Here is a 19,832-nt window from a genome sequence, read left to right on the forward strand (position 1 = left end):
TGTTTATATAAAGTGATTGTTTTTCTTCAATGTAATGCTATATTATATAGCGATTTACGTATAGACCACAACAAAATGTTGGCACCCATATACTTCAGGAAAATGGCTTCCGTCATTATAAACTGATTGACAGCCAGCACGTCCATTAGAAACCCCCCCTGAGGAAAATACGTGACCCTGTGTCAACACACGTAGGAGAGGGGCACGGACAATTACGTTACTAGGACCCAGCGTGCAGCTGGTTGCTTTTGTGAGCATTTGCAAGGTTTGTTTGAGAGGGAGAGATTTTCCTACTACATATCTTTTTGAGCTTTGTTTATACTGATGCACTGAAAGCACCAGAATATGTGAATACCCTATATATATCCTTTTTATAATAAACCTTTTTAAAACGATATAAGCACTATTCGTTTTTTTTTTTTTCTTTATTCAATGTTTGGTTAACACGGGCCATCTCAGAGTAAGGAGTGGAGAGGAGATCTGGAGTTGCCACATAGTAGCCCAGGAGAGGCTAAAAAGCTGTAACTGACCCTACTTAGTTGTGGAGGTCACATTGTTTCAGTTGAGATTATCTGCGGTGACTCACATCTACACGATCTTTGAGCACTAAGGAGTGGATTGAATTTCAGCATCACTGTGAAACATTGTGAGACATTTTATTCTTGTGGATCAAGTTCTACTTTTTACTTCATATTCTTATTGCATTAACACTGTTTTCAATAAATTTACTTTCTAAGGATTTTTATATAATATCATTTTTATTATTGATTTGTATGATTGTATAAAAGAGAAGGGATGGGGGCAAAAGAATAGTTGCTGAAGCTAGACTTGATAACATGCCTACCCAGATTTTGGTGGACTATTTCGGTACTGATGAAAAATGATAAAAAGCAGTTGCATAAAAAGAATTTATTACAAATAAAAATATACAGAACAATCATATTGATCAAAGATTGGACGATTTCTCTACTAGTTTCGCGGGTTTACCGCTTCCTCAGGAGAGCCAATCTATAAGATACATAATACAGTAAAATCATAAATTACAGTTCAGCAGCAGTAAAAAATTGCATAAAAAACAGTAGGGGTAGCTTACCCGGTGGGTAATAAAACAGTTGCGGAGGCAAATTGCCCAATTGGTTTCCCCCCCACTCTCCTTTCTGAGTGCCTCTACAGTATAACTCTTTACCCTTTAGTTTATTACCTTAGTGATTACTTGGCCATATATTATTGACATGTCCCTTATTACTATTTGGTCCTGGTTAATTTCGGTAATGATTAGGCAGCTTCATGTTTTATGTATATGTAACTGATTTCTTGTATGATGTTATATTTATCTGTGTTACCTTTACAATCACATTAACCTGACCACCTGTTATCAGTATGAAGGATCCAGCTCGAGACCTATGAGCCTCTACCGAAGGCTATTCTGTCTCAACGGTTTGGACTTTATCTCCAACCCAATGGGAACTTTATGTGTTAACCACACAATTAGCTCCCTTAATGCAGCTGCACCCCTCTCTTGGTCTTTTATTATTTTTTCCATCTATATGCATCCCGACATCAAGGTCCTTTTCATCTGTCTGGGCATCTATTTATTATTCAATGCACTTCCTTGCCACAACCCTATGATTCAGTAACACATTTAAACTTTTAATTGGTTAAAATTGTTTCCCCTTAGCGCACACGCCCTTTATTCCTAATTAATTATTTTCCACTCCAACCACTGTTCTGCAGAAGTATTGCAGCAACTTCCAGCACTTCTTTTAAAATTCCATTTTTTTCTACATAGATTAGGGACGCATGTGATATCCCTACCCTAATTACTTTATACCCACTGAGCACGTATGGCTCCTTATTTAATCACCCCCTTAATATCTGATGGTTCCATTCACTTGGTCACTTTTTCATCAATTATTTCTTTATGATGCTTTCAGCTATGCCCATTATCGTAGTTTCCTCTTGTCTCTTACCAGTTACTAAGTGTCTATGTCATATATTGCCACATTAATAGTAATCATGTGGTGGGATTACACCCCCACTACACTCCACCATTGTATAAACAATGTTTTTATTTTTTGTTTATTTCCCTTGTATGCTTTGTCATTAGCATCCCCTGGGTATACAGTGCGGTCAGCTACCGCCCGCCCCCCCTACAGCGGCGGACTTGCGCTTCCCCTGTTGGGGATGTTCCTTCCATTCATCCCCGCTAACTCCTCCCTACCTCGGGGCACCCCGCCCCGAGGCTGGCTCGAGTGCACAGGTGGAGTGCTGTGATCAGCACACCTGCTGTGTGCGGGGAAGCCGACCCAGTGACGTCAGACGCCGCTGTTTTGGCGGCGTTTTGAACGTCTCTTGGTTGGGGAACTCATTTAATGGGCTGCTGCCCATGGATGAGCAGCGTGGATCTTGGTCCTGGTGACTAATAGCTGCGTGAGTACCGACGCAGGTTGCTGTGCCCCAGGGATATCCATAGGTGCCTATCTGAGCCCATGCATTACCATGCTTCCTATGTCACCAATAGGGTTATCACCCTGGTTGACACCTCACTTGATAACTACTAGCGAGAATTTACTCAGCACCCCCTATGACCCCTCAGGCACTTGCAATAGCCAGCGTCCTTCAATCCATCTTGTCCACAGTTCTGCACCTCACCAGGACTCCTCCTCTTGTAATGCATCCCAAGATGCTATTATGCTGGTAAGTGTTACCGTTAATTATTCCCATGGTCGGAATTCCTTCCCCTTCCCCCCCCCCTGACCCTCCCTTCCCATTCCGTTTTCCCTTCCCCCCTCCCTCCCCCTTCCCCCTCCCCCCCTCCCCCTTCCCCCTCCATCAACCCGACCATGCTTGAGATATACACATATGTGTGTATATGTATGTATATGTTATATATATATATATATATACCTTATATCCTACACAATTCCAATCAGATATATGTTCTTTATCTATAGAGATCCACGTGTTATTCCCCCAAGTCCGCCGCGGGGGGGAAACCAATTGGGCAATTTGCCTCCGCAACTGTTTTATTACCCACCGGGTAAGCTACCCCTACTGTTTTTTATGCAATTTTTTACTGCTGCTGAACTGTAATTTATGATTTTACTGTATTATGTATCTTATAGATTGGCTCTCCTGAGGAAGCGGTAAACCCGCGAAACTAGTAGAGAAATCGTCCAATCTTTGATCAATATGATTGTTCTGTATATTTTTATTTGTAATAAATTCTTTTTATGCAACTGCTTTTTATCATTTTTCATCAGTACCGAAATAGTCCACCAAAATCTGGGTAGGCATGTTATCAAGTCTAGCTTCAGCAACTATTCTTTTGCCCCCATCCCTTCTCTTTTATACAATTAATTTGGATGATGGTACGTTTTTATTGATTTTCATTCATTCTTATATGAGGCTATACTCCAACTTTATTCATGATTTGTATGATTGTTTAGATATCTTCACAGACCTTATGCACTTTACAATTGGAATATGTTATGTTTTAGGTTAATATAATGCTGCACACTTATATATGGCTATTTAGTTACACACATGGGATTGTGATTAGTGTCAGCCAGGGCTGTCTTAATAGCATCATGGGCCCCTGGGCAACGTAATGCTATGGGGCCCCTACAATGATGATAGTGTAGGTAAACAGACATTAAGTAGCTAGGAGGCAGACTACCTCTCCTTTGCATCCATCACTCTCAGTGCCATCATGGGGCCCCCAATTTCAGGGGAGCATGGGCTCAAGGACCAGCTGCTTTGGGGAAAGTGCAGGGGCCCCCCATGCAGATGGGGCCCCTGGGCAGTGCCCATGTGTGCCCTCTCATTAAGACAGCCCTGGTGTCAGCAGCTTTGGTAGACTTGTATATGAAGCAGAGGTGTGTAGGCTTAATTGTTTCACAATTTTAAATCTCAACTTAATAAATACAATAAATAAAAATGTGACTAAAATCCCTCCTGATGATGACATCATGTCGAAACACGTAGGTCGAAACCACGTTTGGAGTGATGTCATCCCACTCACTGTTTGCTCGCAGCCAGACACTGCGTCTGGAGCCATCAGTACTGTAGAGTGTTTATCCAATTCATCCTTAGTGTCAGGCATGACAATTGTATATTTAAGTGCATTACATACATGTTTGAATAAAGTGTAAAGGATCCTATATTATGTGGCACTCTCTCTATTCCCTTATGTTGGTGGAGACTGGTACATATTGATGCAATCTTGGGATGGCTGGACATATTTAACTTTATGTTGGCTGGATGAAGAGCTTACAGTTTATATTTACTGGAAGACTGGGGCATGTATGAAACTTTTTAGTTAAAAAAGTTATCCATTATTATTCATGAGTTGTGGGTGAGTACACCAATTTTTGGGGGTGATCACATGGTGTGGATTTAAAAAAACAACTCGAGGATTGATGGCAAGTTGCACATTGCTCTTTGTGGTGGATTAAAAATGGTGAACTTAGGTGTTACAAATTTTTCAAAACATTTTCTGCATGAAAGTTGAATATAGAGACACTTTTTTAATATAAATTTGCACGATGGTCTTTATTTGAGATTTGATTAATTTTGTTGACTTTTATGAATTTACACAGAGATATTGATGAATTTTGTATACACATCATCAAATCCATTGACTAAAAAAATCATATAAATGAGTGTCCCTATAAGTGTTCATTGTGACAATTAAATTAATGTTGTCACACCACGACAAAAAAGTTCACCTCCACCACATAGAAGACATGCTTACCAGATGGCATGCTTTAAAAGCTTGCAGCTATTGCCCAGCCAAGGCCTTTATTCTGAGGGGAACTCTGATGTCAGCTCATGGACAGATCTCACTCAATGCAGAAAGAAGCCAACTAGACATCTTATACTCTCACAGGAACCAAGGAGTCAACTCAGCATTCAGCGGACAATGTGCCAGGATACCCAAAAAGAAAAACTCGCTATAGTGTAAAACGACACCTTTAATCATAAAAAATGGTATTGCACTTACAGCAAGGAGCAGAATTAAAAGCAAAGGATAAAAATCCGGCTGGCTTGCATAGACCACTCATCCTTTCGAGATCGTAGCAATGCTGTCAATGATGTCTGCACGTCCCTCCTTCCAGCGCATTTTGTCATAAGATGACATCATCCTGGGGCACATCAGAGTTCCCCTCAGGATAAAGGGCTTGGCTGGGCAATAGCTGAAAGCTTTTTAAGCTTGCCATCTGGTAAGGATATCTTATATGTGGTGGAAGTGCACTTTTTTGTTGTGGTGTGACAACATTCATTTGTTTGTCATGATGAACATTTAAGGGGACACTCATTTATATGATTTTTTGGTCAATGGATTTAATGATCTATATGGACTAATAATTTGATTATATTTATGCACATTTATTAACTGAATGCATTAGGGTTAGCACAGCTCTTTTTGCCCTTTATTATTATCAAGCTGTATATAGGCGCCATAAGAAAATTGGGCTTTCAGATGTTCTTTTCAAATCCTGTCCGTACTTTACCTTTAAATTACACAAACTACAAACCAACTATTTATTATATTTTTTTAAGGGGGGATGTAGAGCATTGGGCTTACTTAGATAAAATCAGAAAATACCACATTACATTACAAGCATATAAAGATAATCTAAAAGAGACTTTACAACTCGATGACTTGCTGATTTAGCACTATGGGAATAGTTTAAGCAACAGGCGAGTAAATGCTTGGTTTAAATTTTATCTCTGCAATCGAATGTTGAGGTAACAGGAAGCAAAAAAAAAGGAATTAACATCTGGTTTATTAGACTGTCACATTACTTACACTTCAATACGAAGTGTAGATATAAGTGTTTCATTGTGCAGCAGATCCTACTACAAATCAATTTGTTTTTCATTTCAGTTTAGTCAAGCAGACAACAGGTTATTACTGGAGAATCATCTTAATGAGAGTTTTTAATTTCCAATTAAGTCATTGTTCTTTTTTTTCCCTTTCTATCAGAAAGCTTATACAAACAGTAAGTAACTTTCACACATTTAACATGAAAAAAAATGGTAATTTGCAGTTCTAAATTTAAACATTCATAATCGAAATATAGCATTACTTAATTAGATTGAATTACCATACATCGTTTAACCATACATACCATACAATACCTGAAAGACTTTGATATGCTGAAAAATCCTATAAAAATCCTGTTTAGTTTTCCCCCTCTGCATAATGTTAAAGATCAGCTTCAGGAAATTTGAAGATTCTCCCTTGCAGTGGTGCTGTGCCCGCACTTAGCAATAAATTGCTCATTTATACCAAAAGAGAGTAAAAGCATTTTTACTTTGCTGACCTGGTAGACGGTGCTTTTTCATGCTCCAGCTGGACTGTGTCTTAACATCATTACATCCAATGCAGGAATAAGAACCCTGCATCAATATTAATGACAGCAGACACTACAGTAGAACTACTGGTGCATTGGGGAGATGGCACTGCAATGATTTATCTAGCAGCATGGAGGATCCGGTGAGTAAATATTTTTTTCTATGCCCCTAGTCCTAAACAAGCAGTATGTTTTTTCAGAGATTGGCATTATGGAGAAAGCTGGGGTGTTGTGTTTATGATAATTATCCCACACTGGGGATAACTATAACACACTGGGCCAGATCCTCAAAGAAGTTACGCTGGCGTATCTATTGATACGCCGCATAACTGCTAGGTTGCTCCGGCGTATCTTTGTCTTGTATCCACAAAACAAGATACGCCTGAAGCTGGGCTAGATCCGACTGGCGTACGTCTTAGTACACCGTCGGATCCAAGGTGCATATTTACGCTGGCCGCTAGGTGGCGTTTCCGTTGATTTCCGCGTTGAGTATGCAAATTAGCTAGTTACGGCAATCCACGAACGTACGTCTGGCCGGCGCATTTTTTTACGTTGTTTCCGTAAGGCTTTTTCCAGCGTATAGTTACCCCTGCTATATGAGGCGTATCCTATGTTAAGTATGGACGTCGTCTTTGTGTCGAATTTTTAAAATTTTACGTTGTTTGCGTAAGTCGTTCGCGAATAGGGCTTTGCGTAGAATGACTTTCACGTCGTAAGCATTGGCTTGTTGCGGGTTAATTTCGAGCATGCACACTGGGATACCCCCACGGACGGCACATGCGCCGTTCAAAAAAAAAATTATTTACGTCGGATCAAAACGTATTAACATAAAACACACCCCCATCACATCCATTTGAATTGCGCGCCCTTACGCCGCCAAAGTTACACTACGCCGCCGTAACTTACGGCGCAAATTCTTTCAGGATAAGGAAAATACGCTGTAAGTTACGGCGGCGTAGTGTATCAGAGATACGCTACGCCAGACGCAACAATGCGCCAGGCTACGTGGATCTGGCCCATTTTGTTCTAACAAAGTGTTATATTGAATGTTATTTGCACTTTTTAAAAAACTGTCCTTAAATCTGTCCCCTATACTGTAATTGCACATTGTGAGCTATTCTGAATACAAGCTGCCTATAAAGACCTATGTAAAAATCTGCTCCAAAGAACCAGCTAGAAAGGTAAGAATTTTTTTTGTTTTATAATTTTACATATACTGTACTACTGGGCTGCCCTAACAAATTGTATACCCTCAAGGGATACCTTGTTTGCTACAAGAATTTCACTGTGACGATGAGACTGACTTAAAGCGGGGTTCTAACCACAATTAGCATTTTTTAAATGCATGTCCTTTCATCCTGCGTTTTTATAATATAAATCAGGTCACTTACTATTTTACAATCCACCGCCGCTCCGCATAGTTATTCAAAAAAGATAGTTTATAAAACTATGTCCACACCATTGTCATTTTGCTTGTGGGCATTGTGAAGCCCACAAGCACTTACTTCCTGGAAGTCTTGGATGGGGAGTTATAATGGGGAAGCGCACTGCACTGGGAAATGATAATACACATTTCCCAGGAGCATTAGCGTGCTGAGAAGCCGAGGGAGATGATGTCAGAATCCTAGGTGATTGCAAAGGCAGATTTCGTGGGACCGCATAGCAACAGGCATTTCCAGGCGAGTGAAACATTTTTTTTTTTTTAAAGTCTAATGAGCACAATAATGAAAAAAAAAATTTGGGATGGAAACTCCACTTTAATCTCAAATTGTATCTTGTAATATTGATTGTTGTGTTGGTCAGTTTTTATGTAAACTCATGTCTCCACATTTTTCTTTGATGCAAGATTGGTGTAGCATCTTAGAATATCAAATCAAGAGTGGAGGCCAGTTCAGCGTTTTGTCTTAAACCATTTATGGGTGCTTTTGATGCTTGCTTTGGGTCGATGTCCTACTGTAAGACCCATGACCTCTGATGGAGACCCAACTTTCTGACACTAGCCCCTACATTGCACCCCAGAATTCTTCGGTAGTCTTCAGATTCCATAATTCCATGCACACAGTCAGGACATAATGTTGCAGTCATGAAAAAAATCACTGATCACCACCATTAGTATTTAAAAAAAAATGATTAATAAAAACGCTATTAAAACTATGCCCTATTTTGTAAACGCTATAACGTTTGCGCAAACCAATCAATAAACTCTTATTGCGATTTTTTTATCAAAAATATGTAGAAGAATACGTATCGGCTTAAATTTGGGAAAATAAATGTTTTTTTATATATTTTTGGGGGATATTTATTATAGCAAAAAGTAAAAAATATTGAATTTTTTTTAAATTGTCGCTCTATTTTTGTTTATAGCGCACAAAAAAAAAACACAGAGGTGATCAAATAACACCAAAAGAAAGCTCTATTTGTGGGGAAAAAAGGATGTAAATCTTGTTTGGGCCTCACGTCACACGACGTCACGCGCAATTGTCAGTTAAAGTGACACAGTGCCGATTCACAAAAAGGGGCCTGGTCCTTTAGCTGCATATTGGTCCGGGGCTTAAGTGGTTAAAAGCACTTTTTTTTTCTGAAAACAGAATGATGGACTTTACGGAAAAGCTGTCATTTAGGTTTCGTCTGTCCATAGCACATTCCCCCAAAAGGATTTTGGCTTCCTCAGGTAAGTTTTCGCAAACTCCAATCTGGCTTTTTTATGTTTCTGTGTCAGCAGTAGGGTTCTCCTGGGTCTCCTACTATAGCGTCCCTTTTCATTCAGATGGCGACATATGGTGTGAGCTGACACAGTTGTACCCTGTGCCTGAAGGTCAGCTTGAATTTAGCTTACAGATTACAGTTCTGTATCAAATAAATGCACATCCCCTTTCTCCCTAGTGGTCTGTCCAGTGCCCTGCATGTAGTTTTATATTATAAATACGTTTCTTTCTGCCTGAAAATCGGATATTGTACATGGCAACCAAAAAGTGTCCCTTTACATCAAAGTGCTTTAAGGGCCCTTTCACACGTACGGACAAACGGTCCGTTTTTTACAAGTCCGCAAACGGACTTGTAATGCTTCCCTATGGAATTGCAGACGTTAGCGGATGATGCATCCGCTAACGTCCGCAAACATCCGCGTCCGCAAAGATCCGCTTTTTCGGACTGAAGAAAACCCAATTTTTCTTCCGTCTGGCGGAACGGATCAGATGAATACGGACACACGGTCCGTATTCATCCGATTCCCCATAGGGGAGAGCGGAGGAAAGACAGGGCGGTCTCTGCACAGAGCCGACGGACACACACGGGGCGGATCAATACGGATCCGCCCTGTGTAAAAGGGCCCTTAGACCAGCTAGAAAACAGTGATAATAAATTAAAATCACTTGCAGAATTGAGCAATAGTGATTTGTGGGGAAATTCGTCATCAAACAATTTCAGTATTTTTTGATTTGATTACATTATTGAATATTTTTTATTATTATTATATTATTTATTTGTTATAATTATTTATTATATTATAATTAATGATTTTGTGTTTCAAACTTTATCATACCCGGAATGTCTACTAGACTCTTGTTTGGACAGATTTAAGTGAGTTATTCTTAAAGCGGTGGTTCACCCTTAGAGGGCATTTTTTAGGCTTAGATTCCTGCTCGTTTTTACTAGGGGAATCGGCTATTTGTTTTAAAATATGAGCATTACTTACCTGTTTACGAGATGCATCCTCTCCGTCGCTTCCGGGTATGGGCTGCGGGAATGGGCATTCCTTCTTGATTGACAGTCTTCCGAGAGGCTTCCGACGGTCGCATCCATCGCGTCACGATTTTCCGAAAGAAGCCGAACGTCGGTGCGCAGGCGCAGTATAGAGCCGCACCGACGTTCGGCTTCTTTCGGCTACGAGTGACGCGATGGATGCGACCGTCGGAAGCCTCTCGGAAGACTGTCACTCAAGAAGGAACGCCCGCTCCCGAAGACCCATACCCGGAAGCGACGGAAGAAGATGCAGCTCGAAAACGGGTAAGTACGGATCATATTTTAATACAAATAGCCGATTCCCCTAGACCGAACGAGCAGGAAGCTAAGGGGAAAAAAAAAAAAAAAAAGAAATGGTTGAACTCCCGCTTTAAGAATTACAGGCCTACAATATAAAATTTCCATGCAAAACAATTGTACCGCTTTCAGCATAAAAATCTGACATAATCATATTGCCAGGAAGGTTAAGTGCTCTGTAACACATGAAAACATTCAATATAGCATCTCTAGGGGCATTTTTGTATTATCTGCTTTTTATCTACCACATGGTCACTTTAAGTTGCTAAAAGCATCACTGATCTAACTGCTTACTGCTTAATTACAGACATGGAAGTATTTTTAACCACTATTTGATATCCTTCACATTATCTGGACCAGCTTTAGGTTCCTTAATGAGTTACCATTTTAACATATTCAACCTGTTTTACTATTGTTTGGTAATGTTGCTCAGACATATCTGTATTTGATTCAGCGGCAGTTCAGCTGAGCAGGCTGAAAATCTACAAGGACCCCTGAATCCAGATCCAAACACCTTTGAAGAGTGAATGGTAACAGACTGGGTGAATAGGCTGTACATGTCACATTGCCACTGTTAAATGACAGATTCCCAGCTGTGTAATACCGCCTGAAAGATGTAACTTACCAGATTTGGTGAATGTTGTCACCTTGGATTCCCAACAATAAATGAATTTAACAAAGTCAGATATCTGCGACATGTACGGATTGGCAGGAGACAGGTCATCACATTTGACATGTATTACCATGATGGATTACCTGATTGACAGATACATTGTTTGCCTTTGTGAAACCTTTTTTTTTAAACCCAGTAAGTATGTGTTTATGATTTACTTTATTAAAGGATTTTTTTTTAAGTTGTTGGCTTTTTTACAGCTTAACTCTATGTGGGAAAGAGTAAGGGGTACTAATATACCCTGGGAGGGGTCCAACATCTGATCACCCTCTTGTTTTTAAGGGTGCTTCCAGATTATACCTAATGTCTTTCCCATTTTACTGTTACCCCACTTCCTTTTTGGGACACACAGATGTGGGGAAGAAGCCCTTGTCATTCAAAATTTGGACAATGTTACTTTGGGAGGGGGATGTCCTCCTTTTACTGGCCACCCAGGATAACTATCTGGATAAGTGTCTGCTTGGAAATTGATGTGATTTTATAATACCTATAATACCTATAATACCTTTCTGAATTATAAATCAGTACAGTAAAACCTTGGATTGTGAGCATATCGAATTTTCCCATAAGAAATAATGGAAACTCAAATGATTTGTTCCACAACCATTTATTCATAGGTCCTTCAGTTTTTAGTGCATATAAAAAGATTATAGAAATGTGATAAGTTGTGTAACCATAAAGTGTCCATCCACAAATGGAAGCCTCCCCAAGGGGATTAGAAGCAAAATCCAGCAGGAGCTACAGAGTATAAAAGAGAAGAGAGGCGCCTCTAATGCCCCATACACACGATCAAAATTTCCGATGGAAAAAGTCAAATGGACTTTTTCCATCGGATTTTCCGATCGTGTGTAGCCCCTATGGAGTTTTTTCATCGGAAATTCCAATGAATTCCATCGGAGTTTAGATATAGAACATGTTCTATTTTTTTCCGATGGAATTCCGTCGGAAAACCGATGTGATTTGGCCGGGCAAAAGCCTGATCGCGTGTACGCGGCATAAGTGTAGCAATATGGTTATATTTAATGAGGGTATAACATTTAGCAACTCACATGGTTGATGATTAAATGAGGCACATCTAAGTATGCAGGCATCTGTCCACATAGACCATCCTCCTTACCGCTATCAGTCTGCAATCATGACTGAGAAGACTACCCTGCAATAGAGCGGTCTGAAAAGCGAGGCTTGAACCGATCGTGGAAGGGACCACACAATGGCGGTGAGGAGGACGGTCTATGTGGACAGATTTACCCCGGATGCCTGCATACTAAGATGTGCCTGTTTTAATTATCATCCATGTGAGTTTTTAAATGTTGTATCTTCATTAAATGTAACCATATTGCTACACTTAGTGGCGCCTATCTTCTCTTTTATACTCAGTTATGACATGACACTACGCTTATATCAAGACATCGCTTGTATATCAAGTCAAATTTTATAAAAAATGTTTGCTTGTCTTGCAAAATGCTCTTAAACCAAGTTACTCTCAAACCAAGGTTTTACTGTACTGATTTAAAATGTAACAATGTAAATAGGCACCTTAAATAGCTGCACATGTAATTATATGTATTTATAACTATGCACATATAGGTAAATTATTTCACTGAATTCAGTACACTCAAACATCTAGTTCTACACTTTCAGAACCAGATTCACAAAAGAGATACGACGGCGTATCTCCTGATACGCCGTCGTATCTCTGTTTTAGGGTCGTCCTAACTATGCGACTGATTCATAGAATCAGTTACGCATAGTTAGCCCTAAGATCCGACAGGTGTAATTGAATTACGCTGTCGGATCTTAGGATGCAATACCTCGGTCGCCGCTGGGGGGAGTTTGCGTCGTAAACCAGAGTTGGGTATGCAAATTAGTAGTTACGGCGATCCACAACAGTTTTTCGCGTTCGTTACGTCGTTGCTAGTCTAGTTTCCCGTCGCAAAGTTAGTCGTCGTTTTAGCTGCCCTAACTTTACACAGCCCATGTTAAAGTATGGCCGTCGTTCCCGCGTCGAATTTCACTTTTTTTTTCTTGCGCAAGACGTAAAAGTACGCTACGCACGTCGCCGTTCGAAAAAATGACGTAACTTCGCGCAAAGCACGGCGGGAATTTCAAAACGGAGCATGCGCAGTAGGTCCGGCACGGGGGCGCGCCTAATTTAAATGGTACACGCCCCTTTGAATTACACGGGCTTACGACTGAGGCCGCCGGCGTAAGTTTTCATGCAAGTGCTTTGAGAATCAGGCACTTGCGATGAAAACTTGCGGCGGTGTAACGTATCTACGATACGTTACGCCACCACGATTCTACGTGAATCTGGCCCCAAATCTTTAATGTTTGGGGACAAATCTGGAGTTTTCCTAAACACGAACAGCAACCCTATTGTTTGGTCCATCATTGCTTTGGTGTGACATTTCACTAGGAAGCAGCTATGCATCATGAATATAAACAACCCCCAGCTGCCAATGACATCACTGTCCTGTCTGGCTCTTAGTGGCTGCTCCAAAAGACATAGTGAGTTTCCAGAACGCCATTCAATACATTTACAGTATACTGTATGTTTATTTGTGAGCACAGGTCAAAGGCATTTGGAAAACAAGTAGAATTTAAACTTAGACAGCTAAATTTAAAAAAGAACAGCAGAGTCCGGAAACAACTTGCATCAAAAATGATGGTAAATAATTTCGAAGTATTAAACATAACTGTAGATTTGAATTTTCTCTTCCATTAATTAAAACACATTATGCAAACTAATAACTTCCAGCTTTGGTATCACCTCTAGCACCATATTATTGTGCTATATGCATGGCTTTTTTTCTCAGACAATAGGTGCAGGAACACCCTCTTTCCAAGCCACCCCTTTTCTCCACCCCAACCCACCACCAAGTACCACCCCTTTTAGACAATATATAAACCAAGTATCATTTTGTGGTGCTAAATAATTTGTATGGAATTTGGCAATGATATCAAGAAAAACAGTAAAATAGATCCCCTGCAGCCAGCAACAATAGATCGCCTTAACAACAATGGACCACCCACAAAAAAATTCCCCCCCAGCAACAATAGACTTGCGGCAGCATTAACAGATCTCTGAACAGTCAGCATTAATAGACTCTCTGGCTGCCATCAACAATAGATCCCTCTCCCAACAGTAGATCTCTTTCAGCAACAACTGACCCCACCAGCAACAATAAACCCTCCCCCAGCAATAATAGACCCCCCTGAAAAAATGTATCCCCAGCACTAAGAATTAATACCCTGCAGCACACTCCAGCACCCCTTGCCATTACATACAGTCATTTCACTGCGTTCCCCCACGTTCCTGCTGAAAAAAAGCCCTGGCTATATGTCATATAAACACATGACAGTTTGTGAAACTGTATACCCTGTAATATTCATTTTATGTGACATAAAATGTTTCTGAGATTAATTGAAAATGCAAAAAACACATTACATTGATCACATTAATGAAAATGCTTCAGGATTATTTGCCATCAAAGTGAAAAGGTACGAATATGTGCTTTGTGAGGAAAGCAAATGTAAAAAACATTCATTGTAAGTCTGATGTGAATTGCATACTTAGAACAACAGTGTTTATAAAAGAAACAAATGTGTTGTCACGCACTCATGATGGCGGATTATATGCCGCAGAAAAAATTGCATGCAGCATTTTAGCAGAGAATTGCTCGTGCTGGTAAGCAATGAAATGATATAGAGATTATCACCACACTGAGGAATTTACAAGCTGAAATTATCAATTAAAGAAATCACAGGCATGGAAAGCTCTTGTACGATGCTGTTCTATGATTTACAATCAATAGATCACTCAAGGGGTTATTGCAGATTACTTGCCCAGGATTTCAGCCCCTATAGACTTCTACACTTTGTTCATAAATTGCATTTTTTGTATATTGTCACCAAGTATTCCAGTTTTAAAGCATTTTCTGTTGTGATGTTCTATTTCTTACTGGTTATTATTGTGTTAAAGGATTGTAAAAAGTAATTATGCACTTCCCCGCACTAAGCAGAAAATAATGAGATAATGTACAAATGTGAACCTGCATGAATTATGTTTCTTAATAATGATTGTAATATGACTGATGGAGTTTATCAACAAAAACAGATGGGAACCTTGATCTGTTCAGGGAACTCTGTTAATTGAAAGAGTCATTGGCTCTGTGATTTAAGAAAATTCCATCATTTGAGAAAGAGACTGATTGTCCTGCATCACTGTGGTGGCTAACCACCTCTGTGCCAGCTCTCTTTGCATATTATTGGTGCCAGCCGAATGAGGCAGAAAATTGCATCGTGTCATTTAATTTCCCAATCTTTGTTTTCATTGTATTAATCTTTTGGCTTTGCTTCTCTTTCTAATTTGAAGGCTCAGCAAGAAGCAAACCAAATGGAAATCCAGCTTAAATGTATGTCTACTTAGATGTTCTAGACACATTTTTCAGGAAGTTTAATCCTAGGTAATCCCGCCCATGAATAATAATCAACTGTGTTTCAAAGCAAACACACTGGTATTTTCTAAACACCTTCAGGGAACACTGCCAAAAGTCAACCACATGGAAACAAGAAGATTGCCAAGAACAACTTTCAGGATTTTGCAAACTAATTCTTCTGGAAGAATCCACTTTTATCAGGTGTAAGGGGGGCAGACTCAAGTGGTATTGGCAGTGTTGTTTATATGATAAATATGGACACCCTGGAACAGTCCAGGCAGGTTTCTCTTGCATTTTTATTCAGTAACGCAACAAACAAACATAATTTCAATTAGAAGGGCATTTGTACAGAAAGTCTATAGCATAAACAGACAAAACATCTGCTTGCCCAAGCCACTAACTAAACTCAGACCAGTTTCTGATAGGTTCCCTAATACAAACAGGCATATACAGTATAAAGGCCTGTGGACAGCTATAGCCCCGTACACACGCTCGAACCTTTGTCCGACCAAACTCACATCGGAATTCCGACGGAATTCCAGAGTAAGACAAAGTGTCGGAAAAGAGTTCTGCCAGACCATTAGACGGAATGTCTGAATCTGAAATGGTTGAACATTCTTCGACCGGGATGTAATTGCGCTTAGCATGTGCCTTAGCTGGCACCACTTTGGTACCCCCCTAAATGGCCACTGGCATCACTTCCTCCACAGACACACCACTCTCACTTACCGATTTCTTACCCGTCTCCAGTACTTTCCTTCCGGGTGGCTCAGGCATCAGGTCGAGCAGTTGGGCCCGACCATGGCCTCGAGGGGTGATTGGTGCACTGGTCCTGGGGTAGTCATTGAGGTAGGGGTAGAAGCCTCCTGCATGACTCTGGTGATATCCAACAGGCTCTGGACATCACTCCCACCCGGAATAGCAACATTTTTATCCCAATCAACTTGTAGGTAGAGTTGCAGGGACAACCTCAAACAGATGCTCTCCAAGGCATCCACAGATGATCCAAGGCCTCCACTGCATAGTCAGGCAAGAACACTTTTCACAAATCAGTCCGAGAGAAACGTAGCCTCCAGCCATATACAAGGCAAGCTTGCCCTTCATTGTATAGCGCAATCAGTCAGGACAGGTTTCACGTCGCTTGGATTGTAACAAACACCGGGAGTATACTTTCTCCAAACCACCATCTCACTCACAAACTGCACCATCTTTCTCTTTAACCCACAATCAGACACACGTGGCAGCACTTCCTTATCCTCCTCTTCAGAGTGGGAACTCCTCCCCCTGCCAACGTATTGGTGCAAATGTTCTCTGAGAACTGTGGCGCCCGCCTTCTTCATGTTGCGGCACGCCAAAACTGTACTGGAGTCCATTTTGGAGTCTGTATTAACCCTCACAGCGCTGGCAGGAAGTGTCAAAACACTAGGCTGATCCTTTTCCCTGAGCAGTGAGACTTGATGGTTCTTCCCCACATTAATAATACACACTCAACACAGTTTATTAGAAGTGTTATGCTGTATACACACGATTGGAATTTCTGACAACAAAACCGTGGATTTTTTTCCAACGGAATGTTGGCTCAAACTTGTCTTGCATACACACGGTCACACAAATGTTATCTGAAATTCCGAACGTCAAGAACGCGGTGACATACAACACTATGAAGCTCAATGATTCCGAGCATGCGTCTAATTGATTCCGAGCATGCGTAGGATTTTTGTGCGTCGGAATTGCATACAGACAATCGGAATTTCCGACAAGAACTTTTGTTGTGAGAAAAATTGAGAACCAGCTCTCAAATATTTGTTGTCGGAAATTCCGACAGCAAATGTCTGATGGAGCATACACACGGTTGGAATTCCGGACCTAAAGCTCATATTGAACATTTGTTGTCAGATTAAGGCATTAAGGTTACTTGCCAACTTTCCACAGAGCCAGACAGAGTTCCGATGGAGCCAAAGCTGGTTGCTATGGGCGACTGCTGCAAGGACAACACCTTAGCCTTGGCTTGGCACTCCTGATACTTCTCAATCTTCACCCCACTGGCCTGCTAAGTCCCTGGCTTGACACACAAGGCTGCTCTGCAAGCATCACCTCGGCTGGCTGGGTCCCTGACTTGATCACTGCTTGAAGTTTCCCGATTCTCCACCGTGCCCGTTCGGTGAGAATACTGCTCTGGTACTTGCTTCAGTTACTCACTGTAGTCCCTGATAATAAGGTGATTGGTTCCTTAGTTGCGGCAGCTTGCCTTCTACCTCCAACCACTGACAGGTTCTCCGGCCGGCAGAACCGGCACTTTTGGTTGGACTGCAAGCCGCAGTCCCAACCCTGCGCTGCTCTCTTGCTTCTGGATAGGCCCTTAGACAGCCTACCAGCCAGATGCCCCCAGAATAGGCCCAATCTCCAGCCTAGCATCCCACAGCACACAACACATGTCCACCCAGACAGCCATCCAGGTGGCACAGAACATAGTTTGTGTAAAAGGAAGGGAAAAGGGGATGGGAAAAATTTGCGCTCAGTGATAAAAAATATATATATTAGTGAAACAATTAAGATAAGGTCCTGGGAGGGACGTCCTGCTGCTAAACACTACAACTTATATATAAAGTGTGAAGAAAAATGTGCAAAAACAGTGTAGCGTTACACTGTTTTTGCACACAGAACATAGTTTACCTGACCCCACCCAAATATAAAGGCTCTCCCAGCAGGCCAAGAGATTCAAGAAAACTCCTGCCCATTGGCTAAGATACCCCATATACCCATAGCCTGACCCTGGGTTGCCCTTCTCGTATCTAGTACCACCAAATACCCAGCCACCTAGTGGTAGAAGAGAAAAGTCCAACAAGGCCAAACTTAGGGAGAAATTAATGGATCTCTAACAATCAACCAGGTTAACTACTTCTGGCAAGTAAATGTGTCCTTGCCTAAACTCCAGGGTCCTACATCAAGTTATGCCTACATTTCATAGAACCAAAAAGCACAGGTTTGGGTTTTACTAAATATTTTTATTTTAATAAAAACACAAAAATGAAGAGACAAAGGGGATACAGAATTTAAAATTGGCAAATATCAAGACAATTTTAAATAGTAAACGCAGGCCGAAATTTACTAGAAACATATAAATAGGTCTGGGTTTTATTTAAGAAACCACAGGTGACACAGGGGCGTAAAATTGGTCAGCTCCAGACAGGTTTACTATAGACAAAGAGCACAGATAGGGATTTTATCACAATAATTAACAGACTTCAGAGCATACAGTAGTGTTAAACTGACCAGAAGCAGGACAATTTTAATCAGGGATAATAGGCTGAACTGGTGTATACCTACATGTTATTGTATCTATATTTATAGAGGAGTGTGTTGAATGTGAGTGGCATAGCAGCACTAGGGTTGTTGGTTTGAATCCCAACCACAGCACTACCTACCTGGAGTTTGCATGTTCTCCTTGTATCTGTGTGAGCTTCCTTTGGGTTTCTTCCCACACTCCAAAAGACATGCTGGTAGGTTAAAAGGCTTTTGTCTAAATTGCTCCTAATATATGCACAGTATCCCACAAAAGTGAATACACCCCTCACATTTTTGTAAATATTTTATCATAAATTTTCATGTGACAACACTGAAGAAAGGAATTGCTGCAATTGCTACAATATAAAGTAATGAGTGTACAGTTTGTATAACAGTGTAAATTTGGTGTACCCTCAAAATAACTCAACAAACAACCATTAATGCCTAAACCGCTGGCAACAAAGTGAAATGTCCAAATAGGGCCAAAGTTTCAATATTTTGTGTGGCTACCATTATTTTCCAGCACTGCCTTAACCCTCTTGGGCATGGAGTTCACCAGAGCTTCACAGGTTGCCACTGGAGTCCTCCATGATGACATAACAGAGTTGGTGGATGTTAGAGACCTTGCGTTCCTCCACCTTCCGTTTGAGGATGCCCCACAGATGCTCAATAGTGTTTAGGTCTGGAGACATGCTTGGCCAGTTCATCATCTTTACCCTCAGATTCTTTGGCAAGGCAGTGGTCATCTTGAAGGTGTGTTTGGGGTCATTATGTTGGAATACTGCCCTGTGGCCCAGTCTCCAAAGGGAGGGGATCATGCTCTGCTTCAGTATGTCACAGTACATGTTGGCATTCATGGTTCCCTCGATGAACTTTAGGTTCCCCGGCGCGGCAGCACTCATGCAGCCCCAGACCATGACACTCCCACCACCATGCTTGACTGTAGGCAAGACACACTTGTCTTTGTACTCCTCACCTGGTTGCCACCACACACCCTTCACACCATCTTAACCAAATAAGTTTATCTTGATCTCA

This window comes from Rana temporaria, chromosome 4, assembly GCF_905171775.1.
Source record: "Rana temporaria chromosome 4, aRanTem1.1, whole genome shotgun sequence".
NCBI lineage: Eukaryota > Metazoa > Chordata > Amphibia > Anura > Ranidae > Rana > Rana temporaria.